The 25,623-nt window shown below is 42.0% G+C and overlaps 1 long non-coding RNA gene across 1 annotated transcript in view; it reads right to left on the bottom strand.

The window, feature by feature from the left end:
- Window positions 1–2,994: 2,994 nt before the first annotated feature.
- LOC137143624 (uncharacterized) overlaps window positions 2,995–25,623 on the bottom strand; it is a 30,236-nt gene continuing 7,607 nt past the window's right edge. The window contains exons 2-3 of the long non-coding RNA XR_010917223.1: window positions 9,796–9,912; window positions 2,995–3,066 (exon numbers count right to left, since the gene is read on the bottom strand). This is a non-coding gene — a long non-coding RNA (uncharacterized lncRNA). The remainder of the gene's footprint in view (window positions 3,067–9,795; window positions 9,913–25,623) is intronic.

The following is a 25,623-nucleotide window of genomic DNA, read 5'->3' as shown; positions in this document are numbered from 1 at the left end:
GATTGGAAATGACAAAGTGATTAAGTTCATGATATTATCAGACTCTCAATATACAGAAACATACTCAGTGCATGGTACTCGTAGAAACAGTTTTGTCTTTCCATGGATTTGTTTTAATCACTGGACAATACAAAAGCTCTGTGTTAAAAATTCACACAGCACTCATTTGGAATTCCTTTTATTTATCTGAAGTGCATTATAACGTAGTGATCACCATGTTATCTAAAGGCACTAACAAAATGGTTAACTCTTATTACAGAGAGAAAGATTCCAAAGGGTGCAAGATCAAAACAGACAACTAACCAGCTACAGAAACGCACTCTCTCTTTCTACTGAGAAGCAGTTCTCAGGACAACTCTAATGAATTTTCCGCGGCAGAGATCAGAAATAGTTAACAATTTTTACCATTGCTGGGGCCCACACTTTTTAAACCAATAGGAACACCAAATTTACGGTCTGCAGCTTTGTCCAGCTGCATACATGGTGAAATCATACACTCTCTAGTTACTGGACTGAACTATAATTACAATTCTGAATCCAGCCATCTGCCAGTTTGAATGCCCTGCATGTGTTTCCTATTTGTAGGAATTAAGGCCTTGATTCAGCAACACACTTAAGCATGTACTTAAGCCCCATTCATTTAATGGCATTTAAGCATGTGTTTTGCTGAATAGGGATGGATTCAAGCATGCGCTTAAGTGCTCTGCTGACTTGTGGCCTCTAAACTGTGGCTTCTCTCTTCTCATTCACATAAGCAAAAACCCAGTGCTGTTACTTTTGATTTACACTGATGTGAATGAAATCAAGAATCAGGCTTGGTAAATATAGACAACACTGGAGGACCTCTCCAATCCTTTAGTAAAAAGCTACTAGGTGTGTTTAGTATTATACCTAATTTTTTCCCACTAACCCTGGAACTCATTGTAAAAATGAGTTATTTAAAATATTCCTTTCGGTACAATACTTAGAACCATCTACTGCTCTCCATGGCCATTTACAAGCCTCATTTACATCAATGGGAAATTCAGCCTTGGCCCAGGGACAGGACATCTATAGGTCTCATCTGTTTCTTGGAATGATTTCATGATAGATAATGGGGACGAGGGAGGGACTGCTGATCCTCATCTGGTGCAAACTATCAGCTAGCAATCTGTTCCTAGAAGCATTCTCCTTTTCTGCACTATTGTTATAGGAGTACATCTGTAAAAAATTACCCCCATTATGGAAGCACCAGTTGCAAGTTCTCCAGTTAAGGTTAAAGTGGGTTTTGCACTTAAAGAAGAGATTTACTCACTTTGTTATACATAAAGAATACAATGTATCCCTGCCAAAGTTCAAACTCTTTGAACACAGGCGGAATTTTCAGAGAATTTATAAGTAAATTGGTTAATATAGCATGTTAATATCCAAATGACTTACAAGACAGAGGAGTCTCTTCGAATGCATGCATCTTAAAGTTTGAAGAATTCTAGCTAAGCACAGTCTCAAAGTCCTATAGCATCCTCAGCAATTTCAATTTTTTGGAGTGATAGCAATTTGGAAAACTATGGTATCATTCCCCCCATACTGGACGTTTTCAATTTTTTCCATGCATAAGCATTGCCATACTGAAGAGCTCTTTGCCCGAAGCTTCATTCTGCACTCTTTTTTATGCATCTCTGTCATGAGTTTTTTGATTTAATCATCAGAATTAGAGCTGGACAATTTTCAATTGGTCTGACTCTCCATTAGGAGAGATATCAGGGCTCTTTCTTGAACTACCACAGCTCAGCACTCGTCTAATTCGTGCACCATTTCTTCTGTTTTCTCTCTTGCTTGCTCTGCTGTTTTTCTTAATCTTATTCTATCATTTTTCTCTTGCTCTTTTCTGTATCATTTTTTTCTCCTTCACAATTTGCATCACTTTCATTTCCTCTCCTTGTCCCTCTATTTCCTCCTGAATCTTGTATCTAGCCTTTAAATCTCTCTTTCTTTTTCTTTCTTCCATTTTTATTTTCTCTTCAGTTTCCTTTTTGATGCAGACCTTCCTGTTCCCCCATCAGCATGTAAAAAGAGAAACCCCAGCAAATTTCCTCTATGCACAGACTGAGCCTTTCTTTAAACAGACCAGTTTTTATTGCAACTCAAAATGTGCTCCTCACTGATACTACGACTTCAGTCGACTTAAGTCATAAAAAGTAGATTATATATTTTACCAGTCCAGTGGTTTTCAGTGTTGATTCTCAACAGATGTGAGCCTGACTCAAAAATCCCAATACATGAATTGGCTACCTGCTTAAAAGGAGTGCCTAGTGGTACTCCAAGCAACCTCATGGCCCTATTATTCCCAGAAGGTGGTGCTTCTAGTTCTAATATCAGCGCTGCAAACAAGTAACATTTTTGAAATCCCAATTCTAATATTTTGTGTATGCAGTATAAAAGCAGCTTTTATCTCAAAGGGTCTCCTAGCTCTTTATCAACTATCCATATGTAAATGCCTCAGGGGTGGCAGAGATCAACCAGTTGTTGCACAAAAATGGTAGGTGGATCAATTTTAGCCAAGGACATGGGGGTCAAATTCTTACCCGAAATGATTCTGTATCCTACAGATGCTGTGAGACTCAAATTTTGAAGCAGAAATAGCAGAAATATCTTCCAACCAGTACAACCCATGGTACTCTGGATGTCTACCTCAGAAGAGAAACATTGATGGTGCTGGGATTTGAACTTAAGGTGTTTGACGCTTGCTCCTTATGCCACTGAGCCACCCTTCCATTAATATGGAGTCTGCTTCTACTTTCTTGGGGAAGAGAATTGTAAGGGCCTGATTCTGAACTTACAGCAGTATAAATCATGTGCAAGTACGCTGAAGTCATTGGAGTGAAACTGGCGCAAGTCGGATCAGGCTCAGGCATGAAGGATGAAATCCTGGACCTAAGTAAATCCATGGCAGTAGTCCCATTGTCTGCAATGAAGTGAGGATTTCACCCTAAATTATTTAGACAGTCCATTATTATCTACATTCCTTGCCTTTTTCTCCCCCAAGCTTGTGCAGTCCTCTTCCTGCATGGATCTAGGATGGATGGCCTGAATCATAATGTAAGAATCACAATCATTCACCGTTAGTATTTATATTTGTGATCATCAACTGGTAGATAAACATGCCTTCATTTTATTCAATATAAATTGTATTGTTATTTGAGTGACCTTGGGCCAATGAGGGGCCCTGATTGACTTCTGGAATAACCTAGAGTCACCTAGGTTTACTACTGTAAGCTTCTCTCTGGGATTCAATCAAGACAACAATGGTGTAAAGTCTGAAGTGATGCTAAATTGTTACCACTGTTCAGTAAGATCTAGATGATTCACAAAGCATTCTACAACTTTGGGCCAGATTCTCAACTCAAATTGGTTGTGGCACCATTTGACTTCAATGTGCTCCCCACAGTCTATTTACACTGGCTAAGGATCTGGCCTTTTGTTTAAAAAGTGTGTAATGTAAAAATAAATCAAAATTAAGCATTTTAGATGGATATCTAAGGTCGATTGGGAATGACCTGCTTGGTAATAATGTGATTTGAGCAGCCCTTTGTGTACAAAAAAAGGACACAAAGGGAGAAGGAGCACTCAAAATACATAAAGAAATTGAATCATGTAACATTCATACCACAGTCCTCCTAAATACAGCTGTGCACGTGAAAGAAACATGATGCCACCAGAATATCCTGGGACAACCCCTCAGCTGGTGGAAAGCCACACCAGGCGTGTTGTTCTTTGCATTAAAGCAACAAGAGTTTATATCTAAAAATTCAAATATTTGATTTAACCACGGAATAACAATAACAGCAGCCAGAGCTAGCTGTAAACTACATCCTCCTACTATCTGTCTAAGCTACCCCTGCAGTTCAGAGCCCCGACATCCAAAATGGAAGATGGCCGTTGCTTTCTACAACTGCACCCCTCCCAGACACGACAGTCGCACCCCACTGCTCTGCCAAAGTCAACGGAGCTGTGACCATTTACACCAGTAAAAGCTCTTTGACCTTCCATAAAATAACAGAGAAATCAAAGCTTATTTGCCCACTGCTTACCCAGGGGATAATCAGGCTCTACATTCTTATGCTTCAGGGATCTGTTCCTTTTCAGTAGGACACAGGGAGCCCATCTGCATGGAGATCACTGAAGGATCAGGGCCTAAGATATCCCCCCAGGCATGTGCCTATAGCAGGGGTGGTCATGCTGGCTTGTGAGCTACCTGCAGCTCTTTTACAATTGAAGTACAGCTCGCAGAGCCCTCTATGCTCCCCCACTTCTCCGCCACGGCCTACCAGACTGAGGTGGGGAGCTCGTCACTTCTGCCCTGCGGCAGGGTGGTGGGGCTAGAGGATTCTGCCCAGCAGGGTGGGGGGTCTCGGGCGGGGAGGAGGGGGGGTCAGTAAGTTTGGCCACCCCTGGTCTATAGCATGGTGATTTTCAGAAAGGAAGGTGCTTCTATTGTGTGCTTTCAATATAAGTGCTGGTCCAATTGTCTTTTAAACTGGAGAAAAGACAGCATAGGCACACAGCTCTCTGGAGAAGTCACTGCCTTGTTTTTTCATTGTGTATGTGTGTGCAGTGCCTTCCTCAGCTGGACTGTGATTCATGATGAGACCTCCCAAGCACTACAAATAATTAATAATAATGTTTAATCATCATAATAGATGCAGCATCTATAGGAGGAAGAGAGGTTGCTCCCTGCACCTTCAAAGAATTAAAACCGGTTTATACTTTTAAAAACTACCATTTGATTTTCTGTTTCAGTTTAATTTGCAGGTGCCAATTGATTAGCAGCAGAGACAACAAATGCCCACCTAGTTGTGTAGTTCAGCTGCAGGATGCATTCAAACAAAAGCTCTGCAAGTTATTAGCTTGAATCACCTACAAAAAGAGCAGACAGATTCCTACCACCAGCAGGGAGATGGTGGGGTGGGGGTGGATTGTCCCCTCATCTCGCCCCACTCCATCCTGACACATCTTTTAGTAATAAACTAATTCAGATGGAGAACATAGTCAGATTGGCAACAGAGTCAGCATACCAACATGTAACAAAGATTAATGGAAGTCAGTTTGATTCTGTCAATTCACATTTTTTGAGAGACCATGATGTGAGCTAAGCTCTAAAACCATTTGCAGTTCACTCACCCGAAAAACATGTAAAAACTCCTGCAACATCCAGCAAAGCTTTTCCTGTATGGCTGCTCTTATCGGTGGGGATAGAGTAGCAAAGGAACCAGCTTTAGAACATTTCACTGACGAGATGAGATCTCACCCATACCTCCTTCAAAGTCCATGACATGCATGCTCTAGGAGTTTTCTAATGAGACAATATGGCTCAGTGAGTAGAACACAAGTCTCTGGGATACATGGATATGGTTACAAAGGCTAGTGCTCATACCCAAATCACGGATTGCATTGCGTTTGTAACCATATCCATGTTCCCCAAAGGCTTGTGTTCTACTCACTGAGCTATTTTATAAGTGGCAACTTCTCCTTTAGATAGCAGGCATGTTAAACCAGGTCCCTTCTACCTGTCTCAGGCTGCTTTCAGGACACCCAGGAGTATCACACTGTGCTTTGTTGTTGTGTATACCCACAACTCCGAGCAAAGCTTAATACAAAGTCAACAAACCTCGCTGAGCTTTGTCATTGTCAAAAGGAACTCGTCTGAACCTCTTGGAGATTCCCATAACCTCAACAAGCCCTTGTTCTCCCCTTTTTCCTGCTGTTGGGCTGAGGTGTGCGCATGAAAGAAATATCCTGCAACTCTTTTTCCACCCTGTGAAGTCTCATGGAACTGCAGGAGAGGCCTAGGTGGGTTGTCCATCCCATGAATGCCTGTCCAGATAAGTCCTTTTCCTCCACACCAAATCCCTGGTGTCACCTGGAGAAGATGGGCTGCTTTCACTTTTCCGCAGCAGCACAGCTGGGCAATGCTTTTATAGTTCAGCTGCTTTCAGTGATAGGATTTTACATCATTCTAGGGCTATGACACCACATAATATGCCAGGCATGCCCTCCGGGTATAGCTAGCAGGATGATGGCTAGAGACTGGCTGGTAATGTATGAGTAGAGGCAAAACATTTGCTCCTCAATGGTTCTGAAGAGTATTTAAGAGTGTAAAGAGTCATTCTTTCACTGTTCACATAATTGGCGCGTTACACTCATATGAAAAGTCCCTTTTAAAAATTCAACAGAGATAACTGAAGTATCATCAATTTGCCATCAACAGAGCATCTCAAAGGAAAAAAAAATACCGACTTATGTCCTGAAGCATGAGGGTTTATAGTCCTCCAAAACTCTTGTTTATGTTCAAATCGTTACTAGTATAACTCTGGATGTTAGTGTAGACATCTAATCCCTCTCTGAATCCTCTAAATCAGAAGGGCAGCAGTTTACACCCACTTCGCACTGGTGTGAGAACTACCCTGGATGCGGGGATAAGGTGAATTGGGCACCACGTGGCAGGAGAGGAAAGAGCTGAAACTGAATATGAGCTAGCAGGTCTGGATAAAATGAGAAACTCCCCTCCCCCTTGGAAACTCTGCTCCAAACCTAAAACAAAATCTCTGGGGTTTAAAAGCGTTGGAATGCCTTTTATTTTCCCACTGTTTGCATTATTTTTGGAAGGCCCTACACTTCCCAGTGAGGTCATACACGCGCTGAGGGCTGGATGCCCCCTCCCTATCGGGTGCATTCTCTCACAGCTGTGTCAAGTGAGTGTCAAATACCACTATTTTAGCACAAGTGCACATGATTACCCAAGGTGCAAGATGTCAGAGATCCAGACTCAGAGAGAGGTGCCGCCAGCTCCACAAGAAGCAGAAAGCCACTGGGTATCTCAGTAGAAGGCCTGTTCTCGCAAGTACTCCTCTGCCCAGTTTGGTAGATCTAAATAGTTTAGGTACATCTGATAAGCATCCCAAGTATTGGTCAATTGTTCAAACTGAACTGAAACCCTCTTGAAACACACAGCTTAAAATGAGCCCTTGTAAGATATTAAAAATCCTCAGGCTGCAATACAGGTGCTAAAATTATTAGTAGCTCCCAAGGTGTGTTTCTGGCGAGCACTTAGTCTCCTCTACTCTGCCATTTGTGCCGCAGAGCTTAAGTACGTCAAATATGCAGTGCAAACACAGCCACCATGCCCTGCCTCCTCCTGAATGTGTCGCCGATTTTGCAACTGTTATTGTGCAGATGCAGGATAAAAGCATTGGGGCACCACACAAATGTCTAATCCAGAGGTTGCGCTAGGTGCTAAAGAAAGGATGGAGGCAACCGAAGCTAGTGAAATTCATTGCACTTCCTCTCAGCTTCGTTTAAATTGCTTCTGCATAACCCCCTCTCACTAATGGTGCTGAGGGTCTCTCCGTTTCTGATTGTCTCGACTTCTATGCTGCTACTTCCTTTCCTAAAGCTGCCAGTCTCTCTTAATATGCTGTTGCGATCCTATATGACTAAGATCCAGCATAAAATATAATCCACAGGGTGACAAAATTCAGAATAAAATTATTATATCCTCTGCTAAACCCTTTTATATTAGGTTTTTGGTTTTTTTGTAGAGGGAGGAATCATTAATTTTGTACAGGATTCTTCCCCACCCCCCCAAATGCAGCACTTTAAATCAATCAATTCCCACAGTGAAATGAACAAAGCAACCACCCATAGTAAAATTCTGGCCAGATGACTGATGGATCCACTTCAAAGAGGAGCAACATGACACAGTTTACAACTTTAAGGATTATAGTAGTCCAGATGCTATCATTTTAATTGGGGGAAAAAAACAAAAAACCAAACCCAATGTTGCCAACTATCCCTGTTAGAAAATAGAAGGATGCATTATTAATTATTATTATTATTATCTTTGAAATTGCTTAGTGTTGGCTATCAGGCTTTTGCATACTTGTCATGATCATAGTATGATCATTTGCTTCTTAAAAGGGGGGGAAAAAAACTTACAGGTGGATTTTTAGATAGAACAGCAGGTCCCAATTTTGCAGAATGGGAGCACTGTGTGCTCACTTGTACCACTCTAGTTTTCCCACCAAAGAGGGGGCTAGGACTCTTAAAATATTTAGCTTCACCCTTAAAAACAGAGTGAGCTCCAGGCTGTGTGTCAGTAAGGTAATCACCTCACAGGATCAGACTGGTCACAAAATAATTATCAACCTGAGCCAAGAAAGGACGGATGGGCTTGTGGTTAAGGTACTAGCCCAGCCACAGGAGAGCTGGCTTCAATTCCCAACTCTATCATGGGTTTCTTGTCGGCCCTCTTTCTTTCTCCGTCTTAGATAGTTCTATGCCTTCCCTTGCCCCGCCTCCTCCCACAGCATTGCAGCACCTCCCAGTCCTTAAGGTAGTTACTTGCACATCATTGAGAGATACTGTTACCCTCATTTTACAGATGGGAAACTGAGGCACAAAGCAACTATGTGATTTGTCTAACATCACATAAGAAGTCTGTGGCAAGGGAGGGAATTAAACCTTTGAATCCCAGACTCCTGCCCTAGCCACTGGCCCCATCAATCCTTTCCTAGGCAAGTCACTTAATCACACTTTGCCTCCGTTCCTCATCTATAAAATATAAAACTTCCTTTCTCTGACCCTTGTCTGCCACCATTGAATGCTCTCAGATTATAGACCATCTCTTCCTAGGTGTCTGTACAGTGTCTAGCAGCAGGGAACCTTGATCTACAGCAACATCCATAGTAAATTATAATTCTGGCTGCCCCTATGTGGGTGGGAAGGCTACAAAAAACCTCAGTTGAGCCCTTCATCCACAGGCCAAGCACATCTCTCTTCCTTGTGCATGTGCTACTCCAAGAAGGGTTGGGAAGAGCAGAGCAAAGACAAAACCATGGCCCCACCTTCTCCCCTTTGCACCAACTAGCTAAAGAGAAAGTCGGCAACCTAGTGCAGTTCTACTCTGAAAGGAGAGTATGTGATAATGGCACCTTCCTACTCCCTGAGTGTATTCAGAGTCCTGTCTAATGATGCTAGTGGCTAAAAGAAGCTTTTAGGTTGGAATCTTGAGAAGCACCCCAGGGAGGTAAGGAGCACAAGCTCCTTTGATTTTCAATGGGATTTATGCTCCTAACTCCCTTGGGTGCTTAAAAAATCCCCTCCTTAATGCTATTGACTCCAGTTAGTCCTGCAGCACCCACACAGCTAAACAGGGGCAAGCAGGATTCTCTTCCAGCTTCCATGTCATCAACAGAATTATCTACCAATATTCCCATCAAAGTGGCGATCAGTTGCGACTGTGCAATGCCCTCAAAGGTAATGGAGGTGCATGAGTGTCATTGAAGACAGTGGGATGGTCCAGCTGTAAACAAGGGCATTATTGGGCATGAGGAACCCTTATGGAACCCGGTAATGACAGAATGAAAGGAAACAAGACAACTTGGCTTGAAGAGCTTGAGATGAGGTTACCTGATTTTAGCAGCTTTGGGTACCCCTCCATAATATAAACCCTGGCTGACCTTAAATTTAGATTGGCATTCCCTCATGTAGGCCTGCATATTTGCAAGGTGGGCCAGGGCATAGACATTTGAACCTTAAATGTCAATGCACAATCCTGTAGTGTCGCGTGCACTATATCAAGGTACCGTGCGCATAGCTGGCATAACAAGTGCAAAGGTGGGAAAAAGGCCATTGGATGGTTTGGGACACTCAGTGTTTAAGACTTGCAGACCCGCATGAGAGGCGCTGTTCTCTTAGGTGGCAGCCCATATTTTCCCGTAGCTTCAGGTCAAGATAGAAGACATCTAGGAGACTTACTTGTTCGCTGCGCCTGTCCTGTTCATCTGTTCTGGTTGTCTGTCCTGCTACCTGCCACTGCTCCTGTCCAGCATTACCCAATGGATCCTCATGTGTGTCTCGTATTGTTGTGTCTGGCTAGAGGGTGTAAATTAGAGAAATCTCTCTTGTTTATTTGTCCATTACCCCCGTTACTACATTTTACCCTGGGTTCCTGGGCTTTAGGCCCTTGGGTCTCTGGTTTGGTGTTGTTTTATTAATAAACTGTTTATTGTTTATTTACATCATTTGCTAGGAGCAGGCTCTGGTGTCAGCACCAGTGAAGCTTTGTAAAATACGAACAAAAGAATGTAACTGGTGACTTCAAACTCTCCTAGCTTTCAAGAAAAGAATGTCACAAGCAAGTCTGCTAACCCCTCTGGGCCTCAGCCTCCCCATGTGTAAAGTGGGGGATGATACCATCTAGAGGTTTTACAGCCCTTTCCTTTGAGATGTTCTTTTCTGCTTGTGGTAAAGCTGCATAGACCAGCACATATGGGTTGGGCTTTTCCCCCTACTTTTTACAAACTCATTGAAAATAGGTTTTATAATTTTTTTCCTGGCCCAAGGAGATTAGAAGGAATGTCTCTGGAACACATGGGCTGAGACAAGGACTTGGGTGGAATGGGCAGGCAGAGCAAAGGGTGGAGGGACATCATGCTCTGCTGGAGAAAGATGAAGTCTAATGTAGTTAGATTCAGTGCTACCCTTTTCTAGGTGGGACATTCACATCAACAGCCTGCTCTGGAGCCAACCAATTTCTCCTCTTGCACTGCACTGTGTTGCCAAGTAAATCATACCCCAGCACACTGGTTCTCTTCACAAGATGTCTGACATCTGTGTCTGCAGCAGAGATGCTAACTTGGTTTTTCAAGAGCCTGAAAAAGCTGCGGGAAGTCCAACACCTCACACTTTTACTTGCTGAATGATGTACTTCATAATTAGTGGGCTTTTTTTCCTCCCTTCCTTTTAAAATCCAGTCCAAACATGAAACAAACAAACAAACCGAGCATAAAAAACTCTACAGATTTAAAAACACAGCGACTCTAATTAGAGCTCTTTGAATGAGCAAGCAATTATGAAGACAAGTACTAGGTCAGATACTGTTTTTGTTGTTAGCGGGAATGGGAAATATTATAATTAAAACTTTCAAAAAGCTCTTCCGAAAGTTCTCCAGGTTTGGCAAGGTTCGGAGCCTGTGATGAGCTTAACAAACGAACAGAATCGCTGGAGATTTTTAAGTCAAGGAAAAAGAAACGTGTTATTTTTAAAGAGGGTTGTGGACAGCTTCCCCACTGGACACCCCACCTTCCAAAGCACCTTAAATAAAGCAGTCTGTATGCAGCATGTTCTGCTGATGGATCAGCAGTGACACATGTACATCTGTGTGTATCCATAGCTGGGTTTGATTCGGCACTTGAACACCAGCCAGCTTCCAGAAAAAGCAAGGAGGAAATCACCCACGGTTATTGTACGGGTAGAGTGAACAATCTAGCACTACAGTTTTATTGCAAATACAGCAAATAACCTTGGATATATCTGCTGTGTTAGGCTTGGACTATTTCCACCTATCAAGAGCTGAATATTTGAAGCTTTTTGCTATTAAATCTAAGTCGGAGCTGGACAAATCTTTTAGTCCCGGGGCTCAAATGTCTGACAGACAGGAACTGAGGGGCCATATCCCATTCAATCACTTTTCCTAGTCTAGACAAGGCCTCTCTCTCTCTCTCTCTCTCTCTCTCATTTCCTTGTATTCCTTCTCCCTCTCTACTTTTCCTCCATTCCTCCTTTCTTTTGTTCCAGCTCTGTCTGTTCCTTCTCTCTTTTTCCCTCTTCTGTTTCTAGCCTTCATTGTTTCTTTCCCTCATGTTTTGTACGTGGACAGAAAACACACACATTTGAAATCCCATTTGCTTTCCTCCCCATTAAAATATCAATATTTGTCCATAGGTACCTTCCATTTGCCCACTGTTATTTCCTGTTCTTAGACAAATTCAGATAATGCTTTATGGTAGCTGTTGACAAATCCTGATTTGTTGAATGTAAACTGCTGGAGTGTGACACATATTCCTTTCCTTCTGAGCTTTGGCTGTACTGTTGCTGTTAACATTAAAGCACACGAGCTGCTCCTGTACCTTCTATGGCCTTTAAAGCTACCAACACAGTGCAGCAAAAGCACATGGAGAAGGCATGAAAGCATTAGAAAATTCTTCATAGTGCAAGCATTGGAAAAGTAGATTAACAGAATTTAAGGCCAGAAGGGAGCATTAGATCATCTAGTCTGAGCTCCCATAGAACACAGGCCAGCAACACTTCCTCCAGTTACTTCTGTAACAGGCCCAGTAACTTGAGCCTATGGAAAGCAAGCCTACAAGTCCTAGTGTTCTCCAAGATGTGAGCCACATTTAAACTGTGAATTGAATCTGTCAAGCATCGGTGTAAGAAGGCTTTCAGAGGCACCTCCATGATGGCTGCTATCTTGGCTGACACACCAAGGATTGAACAGAGACCTCCCAACCTAAAAACATGAGCTGCTACCGCTTGAGCTAAAGCTTGCTAGGTGGGGCTGTAACAAGGCCCCTGTTTGGATTGGGCACAGAAGGGGAGCTGTGAAGAAACACTGACAGGTGGGTTACATTATCACCACCCGGGCCCTCAGGAAGTATGATTATGTTGGAAACAGCAGTAGTATGGATGCCACTTTTGGCTTCTGACTTCTCACAGAGAGGCTAGGCAACAATCTCTGATTGCTGCGTTTTTGACCCTTACCACACTGCAGATATCCTTGAAGTGCAGTTATGACCAGCGACAGCAACTTGTTGCTTTCTGCATCTGCCACTAGGTGCACACAGTGCAAGAGCTAGTCCCAGGCAGAAAGGCGTGTTCTCAACACTTCAGCTCCAGATACTTCTGAGATGTTTCTAACGACAAAATTAAGGGGGGGTGTTTACACCCTAAATGCCAATTTCCAATCTTTTGGATGTCGTCTTTTAAATAAAACCCCAAACTCTATAATGTTGTATTACAGTTGGTTTTATCACATCCTTATCCTAAAGTTAATCAAGTTTGTCTGCGATTTTATTAGTATGTGGCTTACTCCCCTAGGTGGAAATATTGGGGTTAGTCACCTACTCCTCCCAATCTCACTTGCTTTTCTCCTCTTGCCTCTGCTTCTGCTTATTACACACTCCCAAGAGAACATGTAACTGGGCTTTGAAGGTGCATCCTCAAACTCAGTGATGAAGCTTGCAATATGGAGCGCTGGAGGGAATGTGCTTTTTCCAGGGAAGAAATCTGGCAAGAAAATAGTCCTCCCCTGTGGTGTAACTGCACAACCATGTCTAAAAAGAAATTGGAACACAAATCATAATTGGAGCTGACTGAAAAATGGGAACATTTTTCTGGGAACAATTCTGCAAAAAAATGTGTTCTATTTTTTTCATTGGAATTTTGAAATTTTCCATACATCTGTACAGCTGGTCAAAAAATAAAATCAAAATTTGGACATTTTTGACCAGGGCTAATAAAGCAACAGACTCCCCTCTCACCCCGAAGTAAGTCAGACATACCAGTGAGAGCAGAATAAAGTTCATGAGCTACTGAGAAGTCACTTCTGAGAAAATTTGATTAGTCATACACTAGGAATTTTAGCAGAGCCTTAATAAATGCTCACCCACTTAGAGTGCACCTTTCCCCTACCTGGTTTGACTAGCGATTCAGTGAGTACTGGGACTGCTGGTGGGAGAGTATTCATGGAAGACACCAACCCATTACAGTCCTTCAAATTATTGTCTTAATCCAGGCAGGGGAAGGAGTAGAAAAAAAGCAACAGACCTTGCAGTTTCTCTGCATTCTGCAAATTCTAAGTTAATAGAGACAGCAGCGAAGATCTGAACTTACTTCTCCCCCATCTCATTCTCTTCAGTGAAGGCTGAACTTCAAAGAGTAACGGCGCCATTTATTAAGCACAGTCATTTGTTCGATGCACGGGCACACTATTGGCCATATGCAAATTAAAGACCCACAGGAGGGAGCTAAAGGAAGCATCTATAGGTCCCCATAAAAGGGGAACCCCATTATGAAGAGGAAAGGTTGCACAGCCTCAGGCTATGTTACATTTTGGGCCAGATCCTCAGCTGGTGTAAATCAATCTAGTGTCAATGGACCTGCACAGAAGAAGCCATCTGTTGTTGCACAACAAGCTTTATTGATCCTACAACTGTGCTACATGTGCTTGAGTGCCATCTACTGGCACTGCAGAAATTAACTCTTTACATATATACAGATTTAGCACTCTTGTAACTAGGGGTGTCATTTATTAAAGGGCAAAGGAGGCAATTACTCCCCTCCTTCCCAGATCTTGGTTTGCTCCCTCCCAGAATTTTCAGAGGTTCATATGCTTTACTTCCTCCAACTTCTCCCCAATTTTGCAGGACATAATATCATCACATATAATGTTCTATGACATAACTTTGCCTCCCTCCCAGAATTTTTCTAAAATTACACCCCTGCTCATAACAATAACCACCTGAGGATGTGGACCTATGTTCCTAAGCTCAATGGGACCAGAAGTGGGTTAGTTTGAGTTCCCACCAAATCTCTGTTGACCCCATCCAATTCCCATCTCCCCACCTATATGAATTCCCAAAGAGCCCTCTCGGGGACCAGAGGGAAAGGCAGATGGTTTCACATGGGTGGGGTGTGATCAGTATGTGGAAGGTCCAATCCATCTCTGAATGTAGGGGGGGTCCATAGCTTTTTGTATCCAATTTGCATAAGCTTTTATGCTATGCAGGGATTTTCCACCAGAGATTTACAGAGATTCCAACTGCAGCAAAAATTCCACACTTCTTTAATTTGAGAGTAAAAACCTCTAATCGTCCAGCAAAGTCACTGACAAATTCAAAACTGCAAGGGAAAAAAGCTAAGTCTATTTGTAGAGGGAGAACAATAAGAATGCTAATAATTATAATTAATTTGTTTGCATTCAGTGTTTCTGTTAGGAGTGTCTGACTGCTAGAAGCTGGGACTGAATGACAGGTCATTGAATGATCACTCAATAAATTGCCCTGTTCTATTCACGTCCTCCAAAGCATCTGGCATCCGAACACTGTCAGAAGACAGGATACTGGGCTATCGACCTGACCCAGTATTGCCATTCTTATGTCTAGCACAATCATTTTCTAGATCTTTTGCTTGTTCTATGTATACACAGTGCATAGAATGCTAGGGTGATCTGACAGGCTTACTTTGCAAAGAGTAGTTGGTTGTAATGTTGCAAAGCAGAGATATATTTGAACAGAACCAGCAGATGAAAAATACAGAAGACTTGTAAGAAGCTTAATGTGCAATATAACTTGATGGTAGGGGTGAAAGGGAGGGCACTGGGACAACCAGTTCCTCTGGTCTCTGTATAGTCTCCCTTTATATAAAGATAGATTAATCCAAAGAAAGCTACATTATGGACTGATTATATTTAAATTAAGCTTTCAAAATAATTTATGTTCGAATAACACTTTCATGTGATTTCTAAAGGAAACCTCTCCCACAACGTCACAGCCTCTAATTAGACATTTGCAGCCTACTCTTGTCTGATCCATGTTCTCTAGGAGATATATTACATAGCAAAAGATTGTTTTGAATCCCTCCTCAACATGAGTGATGCAGCAGTTTACTTAATACTTTTGGTGCCTGTTGCACTGAGCCTTGTGCCTGTATTGTATTTAAATCTGCCACAGATGTAATATGAGGAAATTCTTCTTTTTCAAAGTAATCCAAATACGTATCAATGCAAATTAGTAACATGTTAAATATTCTTACATTTTATTGAAATGTATGGTATTCTTATTGAAATGTATGGTATTTACAGCATCCCACACCATAGGCCAAATTCAATTACTCCTGATTGGCTCTGGGGTAACTCTGCTGAAGCCAGGGGAGTCATTCCACCATTACCCTTCATTTACCTGAGAGCAGGATTTGGCTCTATGTGGTAGATAACACAACTGAACTGAAATTGATTATACAAAGTGCGAGGATTAGAGAATTTTATGACATGAACGCAAATGGCATACAAAGCGGGTGTGAAGTATACCAGATCAGAGCAGTAGATTTTACACCCATTTTGCCCAGGTGTAAATGACTGTGCAAGGAACAGGGCAACAGCGAATCAGGCCCATAGCATGCACTTGAGTTTTATTAAAGGCATACCACACTCTGCCTAATCAGCTGTGGTGTAGCTTAATCATAATGGTGTATTAGCAGCTGTTGTATTGTTAATCAGTTAGGCCGTTCCTGCAAAGAGATCCTTAATTCTGTGCCTGTGAATAGTTCTCTGACTCCAAAGTTAAGCAAGTGCATAAATGTTTGCAGGATTGGATCTATAATAAAAAAACAACAACACCTCTTCTTTAGATTGCAAGTGGATGATGGTCATTAAGGGCCAAAAGGTGAAACTGAACGTAATTATTAAATCAGGTATTTAGCTGGTGGATGTAGTAAAAGGCTAGTCCGTATTAGTATTCACAAGTCTAACTCTTGGCAATTAAAAAAGGAAATACTTTCTTTTTTTAAAGCATGAGGTACATTTCCCTTGCACTCTCCAATGTTTGGCCACTGGCATCACAGCTTAGTGCTGTATTTCAGAAGTGTAATTGCAGGAAAGAGCAACGGTAAGTGTAGTTGTTGACTGGAAATGGGAGCCAATAGGGGTGACACTCATCTCCACAGTGTTGTCGCTAGAGGACAAAAAGTTATCAAGCTTTTTTCTCTTGCTTTCAATCCAGCCTTGCTGATTTACACCAGCTAAGGATCTGGCCCACAGTGTGACTCTTCCTCGGAGAGATAATGAAGGAATATTCATGCTACAGTGCGGATGGGCCATTCTAGCAAGTTCATAATTAACAAATCATCCGTGTTTTAGCAGCTGTACATTCAATGTACGTTTGGTGATCTTTAAATTAAAGCCTTACTGCAATTAGTTGATTTCAGGAACAAGGTTTCCATAGGGAGGAGGGTAGGATGCCTCCTGACCCAGAGACAGTCAGAGAAAAAAGAATCAGAGCAGCAAGTTGAGTTGCCCAGGCTACCGGCAGAGCCAGCTAGTAAGAGCACCAGATGTGGCCACCAGTAGAATGTATTGTACAATTTGGCAGGCCTTCACTTTTTGCAGCAATTTATATGGCTCTGTCAAACTCTACCCCTTCTGACTGCAAGTCTGCTCTTCCTGGAAACGAGAGAGGGAGGCAGCGTAATCTGGCACCCCTCCTGATAACATGTGGGTAAAGCAATCTGCACTATACACATACCTAGCCACATCCATCCTTAGTGAGACTTTCCATGGGATTTAGTTAATTTACTTCAGGGCCGAATTTGACCCACAGTGGAAAACATTACTAACCAGCTCAAACCATACCTATGATAAAAGGAAGGGTCAGTTTCTCAGTGGACGTCATGAAGTTACTTGGATTTACACTAGCCAAGGATCTGGCTCACCATCTTGATCAGAAGATGGTTGCATTTCTTTTGCCTAATTTTTCCATTCATTTGGGGTTTGTGGGTTCAGATGTCACACTCCAACTTGAGCATCACTGAGCTTGCAACCCTGTTAGGAAAGAGTGAAAAAAGGATCAAAGGGAGAGAGAAAAAATTAAGAGTGAAAAAGAGCAAAGATCAGGCAGAGTGACAAGCGAACCGAGTGACGCTGTGGGGGGAAAAAAAGGAGTAGAACACGGGGAGGGTGGGGAACGAGCGAGAGAGACTAATGAACAAATAGATACAATGAACATAGCTTATTACAGTCCCTCCTGCCACCTAGCTTTCATGGAAGGCTTCTTTCCCTTATGATGGGTTTCCATTTTAGCTAGAAAATATTTTTTCCAGTTCAGTCAAACTTGGAAAAAAAATAAAGCACAGGGGAAACCAAATAGTCATAAACTTCAACAGCTTCCATTCTGTGAACCCTGAATTGGCCAGTACTGTTCACAAACCATATGAGGTTCGCTGATCTAGTTTTAAAGTAAAGGTGGATATTTATAATCTACACAGTAAGATATTTTGAAAACATTCTTTTGTTTCGCAGGACAAAAGAGAACTATGAAATCATACACCGCGTGAAAGGGGATCTTTCCATTCTCAAGAGTTTGTAAGGAATTGCATTCAAACAACTAAGATAAGACGCTCTCACTTTTATAAAGACTCCAATACTGTGGCATGCTGAGAATTCCTTGGATTAAATGTTAAACCACTGGGAAACATTGTGCCCAGGGGAAATATGCAGGTGCAGGATAGCGAAGGGATACACTGTGGAGACTAACCACTACACATGCTAACAGGGAAATTCATAGGCACAGAGCTCTGGAGTGCACTTCTCTCATGTGTCCGGCAAAGTCTGGGCTTGTTCATTTTCAGGGATCACAGCCTATTGCCTGACCTGGCTAAGTTTCTGTGAGAGTACCTGTGCTTGGATAGGTGAGCAAGGGAGTCCTCTTTCAGTTGGTTGGTTTTTGTTTTTTATTGTTTGCCATTTTACCCCTATTTGTGAGTGTTCCCACAGATCACTGACAAGTGTATGTTCTGTGTAAGTTAAACACGAGATATGGAGAAATATACAGATGCATGTCATGAATAAGAAATAGGACAGTCCTTCTATAGCAAGACAACACCTATTATATTTAGTTTTCAGTTCTAGACACCTCGTTGAGGGAAAGGAACAGGGAGCCAGAAGGACAGCTCAAAGGAAAGATTATAAGAGTTAAATCTCTATAATTTGGTCTGTGTAACTTGGCTAAGTAACAGGCAAAGGGGAAAAGCTATAAATCACTTGTATGTTTCTGAAGGGTGTTGTACAGCAGGAATGGAGAGGAATTATTTAGGCCCAAACAAGGAGGTATCACTAACAATAATCTAATGCAACTGGGAAAGGGGAAATTTGGGTTGAATATGAGGACAATCTTCTGGCTGTGGAATAATCTCCCAGAGGAAACAGAAGTAGCCTTGCCACTTAGGAATTTGACTAATATCTTGACACATCACTATATTACATGGAACAGTCCTGTACTGGATGGGAGATGCACTAGCAAGTCTTCCCCATCTCCAGGGCCAGATCCAAAGCTGGTGTAAATCAGCATAGCCACAAGTCAAAGGACCTATGCCAATTTACGCGAGCTGATCCTAAATTTCTATGGGCCAAATCCTTAGACAGCCCTTATTCAGGAGGACGTTCCACTGAAGTGGATCTTGATCCTCACTGGTGAGGATCTGTGAATGCATGAAAATCCCTACAAGACCTAAAAGAATTCACATTGAGATTGTGTGGTTGTTTCCTCCTGTGGACTTTTGGGTGTTCCAAGGAGAGAACTGGTATCAGTGGGAACTGTGTGAGTATCTGATAGCAGAATGCAGTTCCTGGTCTTTGTGGGGGTCAGGAGGAGGTGGGATGCTTTAAACTGTGTTGAGAATCATTTCTTAGAGCAAGACAAAAGAAATTTCAGATGGCACTGGCTCCAGCTTCAAAGCATTAATTAACAAAAGCCCCCCCCCCTTTTTTTTTTTAAAGGAAAAAGGGGGAGGGGGGAAGAAAATGCTTGTTGGAAAAAAGCAGTTGATAGTCCATAGTCATTACAGGACAATTATGAGTCTACAGCAAAGGCACTTCTGGAGCTTCCATGAAAATCTTCTGCCACTTTTCCACCGTTCATAGATCATATTTTACCAGCTCAGACATCAGAGGTCTGATAAGTGAGTAATGCTTAAAGAGTTTGCCTTCATCCTTTGCAACCTGCAGAGAAGGGCTTTGCTGAGATCCAAAAGCTCACTGATAGCAGATGGTTTCAGGCGAGGCCCCCTTCTCAGGCAGTTTTATCCTAACTGCAGTAAAAACCCACTGCTCCTAGTACTTTATTGCTGTTTGAAGGGGGGGGGGGACGACACCAGTTCTTTTTCCAACTCAGTGTGAACACCTTGCCTGGAGAGTCTTTCACCTGCAAAATCTATGGGGCACAGCCATGAGCAAGGGATAGTGTGTAAACTGCACCTCCCTAGGATTGGCCCCTGGACACTGTTACCGAGAAACACAACTGAGGCACAATTCCCTCCCTGCTCCAGAAGTGGAGATAGCAATTTGCTGTTGGTCTGTATCACCAGCAAAGATATGATCCGGCTTACGGATGTGGAGCCAAGGTGCTACCTATTCTTCATCCATCACCACCCACCTGCTACCGAGGGGTAAAAAAAGCTGCCCTCCTTATTCTCCTCTCTTCCACTTAACTGCAAGGTATGGTTAGCTTATGCAGTGGTTTAAGGTGCAGTTCTCACTCCCCCCTACTCCCACCTGCCTGGGCATGTAGTTCAATGTTAAAATATAGCCCTAACTGAACCCCTGGTTCATGTTACAGAGAACACATGATTTTGAGTGTTGCTGCCATGGCTGTAAATTTGGTCTTGTCATTTCATCACCGCTTCCCATACCCAATCCTTTCCATCCAAAGCGAACACCCACCATTTCGGAAAGGTTAGCAACATCTTGATGAGGGCTGGCAACAGCGCTCTGTTTCATTGTCAGCAAAGCTGTGACTTGTGATAACAGCAGCAAATGCCACTACATCGCAAAATAAATCTTTTCTATTATCTCATGTACAGAATGCAGTATAAACCTAACAGAGCACTGAGTAGTATCTCCCATTCAGTGGAAGTCTTTTACACATTCCCCATATCAGAAGTTTCAGAGAATACTCCTACAGGCTATATTGTTCTACAACATATTCTGCACTACCATTTTAGAAGTAGGTATACGTCAGGCTCCCACCACAGAAGAAAAGGCTCTAATCTCGAGTCAGGCACAAAAAGAGTTTTGATCCACAGATGCACTACTCTAGCTCTGTCAATAAAAGTGTTAGTTGTTTAACTATGTTCCTACTGTATCAGAGAACATGATAGTCACTAAGAAAGTTCAAAAGAATTGGGTTCACGCATATTTTTCTACAACTTCTTTCTCTATGGGAAAGGTTGTCAGCCACCGCTGGCTCACCAATAGATGGCTGATCAGCTTCCAATGAACAGTCCATGTCAGCATCTCACAAGTCACGTGTTGGGCTGCATTGTACGGAACACATTGGCTATTACTGTCATGACCCTAACAAGGGCAGTCAGGCCCAACGGTGCATTGCATGAATAAGTATAATATAGGGTTTTTAATGATCTTCCTTGGTTAGAAGAAGGACACCAAATTACATTGCTTGACTTTTCCAATATATGGTTTTTACAGTCCTAAATTTTATGGATGAATCTTTGCCTCACTGGAGTCAAGGCAAGACTCCCATTCACTTCAACAGAACATATTAAGAGAACTTGTTTGCCCTGGCCACTGATGGAGACAGGATATTGAACTAGATGGCCAATGGGTCTGAGACTATCTGGCAGGATATACTGCACTTTATATCCTTTGCACTGAATTTACAGATAGATATTTCAATAGCATTCCATAGCTTACTGACAGAGCAAAAAACTTACTTGATTTTGTTCCAGTATAAACAGACCAAATACTATTTTTGACATTCATTAACTCCCTAATATTTTCTTAATTTAATCTCTTCCTCTTTCACTTATGAAAGTCTTTGAGATTTGAGTTGTTGGTTAGGCATGAGGGTGCTTTGTTTAAGAGCCTTTTGCAATGGTTTAATTAGCAATCAGAGGCTTAGCTGCTCTGCTCAGAGACGTTGTCATTAGAAATGGTTATCCTTTGATACTAACTCTGGAGAAGCTGCATTCTATTGTCATTGCATGAACTGGTGCCCAGATCTGGGCTATTCTTGGTTTGTTTTTTTTCACATCTCCCCCCACTTTTATAATATTTTTCCTGTTATATAATTTTTCTGCAAGCAAATTTTCCAAGCCGTCCAGCTTTGAATATGCTTAACCTGAAATATCCCTGGCTAAATATTCAAAATTAATAGATTTTAAACCCAGACGGGACCAATAAATCATCTAATCTAATGACTGCATAACATAGGCCTATGTGAAATAGTTACCCCTGTATTGAACCCAATAATCCATGATTGACTAAAGAATAGCTTCAAGAAAGACATCCTGTCTTGATGAGATGGCACCAAGAGGTGGAGGAGAATTCACCACTTCCTTTGATAGTTCCAATGATGAATCGCCATCACTGTTAAAAGTTTGTATCAGAAGAGAATATTCACCACCCCTGTAAAAAGACTTGGGAGGATTTGAATCTGTGAGCACTTGCACACAGCATAACACTTCCCTCTGTCTACATGATCTTCAACTTTCATTGACATCATGCTATCCAGGACTACTGATATGGATATTCTGCTTGCCTGTTAGCAAGAGATTACTAATGCAATTTATTCCTTTCCTACTGAAATAGTCTTTAAAAGGGTGGGGAGAGCAAATGGGTATAGTTCTAATGAAAGTGAGGGACTAACAGATTTGGCTTGACCTGGGCATTATAAAGGAAGGCCTAGTGTGATCCCCACATAACATTCAGCTCATGGGTGAGCTGAATGAGTTGGTGTTGGTCCTGCTTTGAGCAGGGGGTTGGACTAGATGACCTCCTGAGGTCCCTTCCATCTCTAATCTTCTATGATCTCATTTCTGACTTACCTCATGCCTTCATGCTCCAGTTCTGAGCAGAATTTTCCAGTTGTGATAAATTGTTTGCGTTTGTGACAATCGATAAATGGGGATTAAATTAAGATACTCTAAACTCATTTTCCTTTGTGAATTAATGCTCTGGTTTCAGGAGTCAGGTTTTCACCACTCATACCACAAGCTGGAAGGCCAGGAGTCTCATGAATGACCTGCTCTTTCTCAGTTCTCTCAAAGTGTAAATGAAAATCTACTTTTTTGTTGTATGCTTGTTACTGGGATACCAATCATCCCAGCAATCACTTTCTAAATAAATCCCTACCTCCTATTACAACTCCATTAAGATTTGATCACATCTCTGCTCATCCACTGCTCCTGGGCGTACTAATATATTGTTGGCTCTGCATGTAATAAATTACTAGTTAGACTGGCAATCGGTGCATAACCCTGCTTACTCTTTGCACCCAGACCCAAGGTCTGGATTGAAGTGTGAGGAGGGTTTATACTCCCTCACATGATTGCATAGTCCAAGTTACTATCTAGGCCGAGGGCGCATCTTTCAGAAAAACATCCCATCTTGATTAAAAAATTGTCAGTGATGGAGAGTCCACTACACCCCCTGGAAAATTGTCCCAGTGGCTAATTGTCCTACCTGTTAAACACAGATAGTTGGTGTCTAGAATGTTATCAGCACATTTTAATACCCTGTTTGCTCAATAGTGTCACCGTGCACACAGACATCCCAACTCCCTCCCTCAAAACGTGATCCATGGCGTTTTCAAATTCCAGTTACTCTGTGCTTGAAGCTGGTTGAAAATATGGATTTTTCCTTTTACAGGGAATTTCAACATTTCCAATGTACTTTTCCTTCTGACTCGGAATGAAAAATTGCCTTTTTTTTTTTTTTTGGGGGGGGGGGGGGAGGGGGGAAAATGAAATGTTACAAAAAGTTTTGTATTGGAAATGTCAAAATTTAGATTTTTTTTAATTAAACAAAACTATTTCACATGTTTAAATGACATTTTTTGTTTTCAAATGGTCGATTCAAAGATGACATTTTTTGTTTTGGTACTCCTGATTGGAAAAATGAAAAAAATCATTGAAATGGACTCCTGGCTTTTTCCACACAGAAAATTTTGATTTTGATGAAACCATATTTTCTGATGGATGGGAAAAATTTCAACCAGCCCTACTCACACTCCAGTTATCTGAAATTCAGATATGCCTAGAGTTTTGAGATAGGAAGGATACTGCTCTATAGGGACAACACACATCAGACATAGAAAAATATAATCCAGATAATGTGATTTTAAGGTCTGGTGTCTCATGCACCATAAACCTAAAAAGAAAACTGCTGTATATTTTTGGAAAGCTGGAATAACATGTTTTCAGCCCCCCAGCTCAGAAGACATCATCCTTTGAAATTGTAACTGGTACTCTGGTATTTCAGGCAAGGCTAAAAATCTTCAGACCATCACAGGCTATTTTCCAGACAAGCCAGGATGCTTTTAGCATCCTAAGCATCATAGACTGTGTGCCTGGTATTCCCCAAACTCAGTTTGCGTTTTTTGCCAGATAGTTGAAGAGGAGTTGCTGCACTGGTTCACTTCCTCACTTCTTTGTGGTTGGAGAGGAACGAGCGTGTCTGCTGATTCCCCTAAGATCAACTTGCTAAAGAGGGGAGTGAAAAGGAGACAGAAGTCCACCCAGATCCACACGTGGTGTACAGCAGCATATCTCCACTGAAGTCAATGGAGTTATGGAAGTTTCAGCTGCTGAGGAGCTGGGACCTTTTAATTGGGCCAGCTGCTGAGAAGCAAAGTTGGTTGTTTTAAAGTGTAGTAACAGAAGAACACCACAATAGCTACATGGGTTAGAGGGGAGGCAGTACATCTAGTAACTGGGTGTTAGATGTGGTAAGCCGGGTCTGAGAATTGCTGGTCTAGGACATAGAATAAGTTGCCTTCTCCCCTTCAAACAGCACCACAGCAAGATAGAAGAGGGACCATTGCCTACATGTGGAAAGGCAAACAAACTAAAAGGTAGTAGGCATGATTACATACTTATTTGCCATTCGGCCTCTCTGCTGAGACTGCCACCAGGAGTGACAGTGATAGCCAGTTGGTGATGCACTGGAAACGTCATGCTGTCAGAGAAATCATCCATATTTTATCCTTCTTACATGCCTGTGCCTTGTATCAAATTATTGTTAATAAGGATTATTTTGGCCATTTGACTGCTCAAAAAGTTAAAAGCAATTGTTCCGTGAGGAGGAAAAATAAAATGTGTGAGCATCACAGGTAGATTATTACTAGCTAGTTTATCTGAGTGTGTGATTGTGATGACTAAAATGACCGGCTTTCCCTACATAATGTACCACTGGGATAGAATAATACAGGCAACGGCTTATGGTTTGTGTGTCTGATGGTTAAAAAAAATAAAATCAATGGTTTTCCTCATTGAAAGGTGCCCTCAGGGGCAAGAAACAGTGAACAGCTTATTAGTTTGTGTGTGCATGCTGGCAGCTGCTAAAGCAGCACTGAAATCAGTCATACACCATAATAAAAGTACCCATCCCAATCTAAAAGCTAGCGTGTTCTTATATCTCAGGAGAATATGCCTCCATTAATCCAAACCATGCAGTAACTCATCTTTAACCACAGTAAGGGAATGCAATAGCAGATCCACTGATAATGATTTCTTAGGATTACTGATGCAAGAATATAAAGGAAAATTACTGGGATTTGGGAGTCAGATCTTCAGCTGGTGTAAATTGGCATAGTTCCATTTAAGCCACTGAAGCTATGCTGATTTACAATGGCTGAGAATCTGGTCCTGGGAATGCTGTCCTCACTTGCGAGCAAAAGAATGCTGCTTTGGACATTCTATTCAGCTCAAGATTCTGACACATCAAAATCACCTGCAACAATTGTTACTGAAGTGTTTAAGTGTTGTCATTCTAGGCAGTTATATATCATGCACTGGGACACTTCACTCTGATGACACCTACCTGGACAATGTCAATATTGCTTACAGCACACGTAATGGTCATTTAATGTGAAGTTCTCTCAAGATCACTGGGGTGGATCCTGAGTAAGAAGCAGAAATGATGATCTCTCTTGGTTGCAAGGGGGAAAAGTTGACTTCGTTCTTCCACGCAGATTTCCATGCTTTTAAACTTGGAATTGCTGACCACAATGGCTT

The sequence above is a fragment of the Emydura macquarii genome, unplaced genomic scaffold (genome assembly GCF_026122565.2).
Source record: "Emydura macquarii macquarii isolate MOO-44397 ecotype Brisbane River unplaced genomic scaffold, CSIRO-AGI_Emac_v2 contig_67, whole genome shotgun sequence".
NCBI lineage: Eukaryota > Metazoa > Chordata > Testudines > Chelidae > Emydura > Emydura macquarii.
The sequence above is the reverse complement of the archived record's forward strand: the minus strand, read 5'-3'. Positions and strand labels throughout refer to the sequence as shown.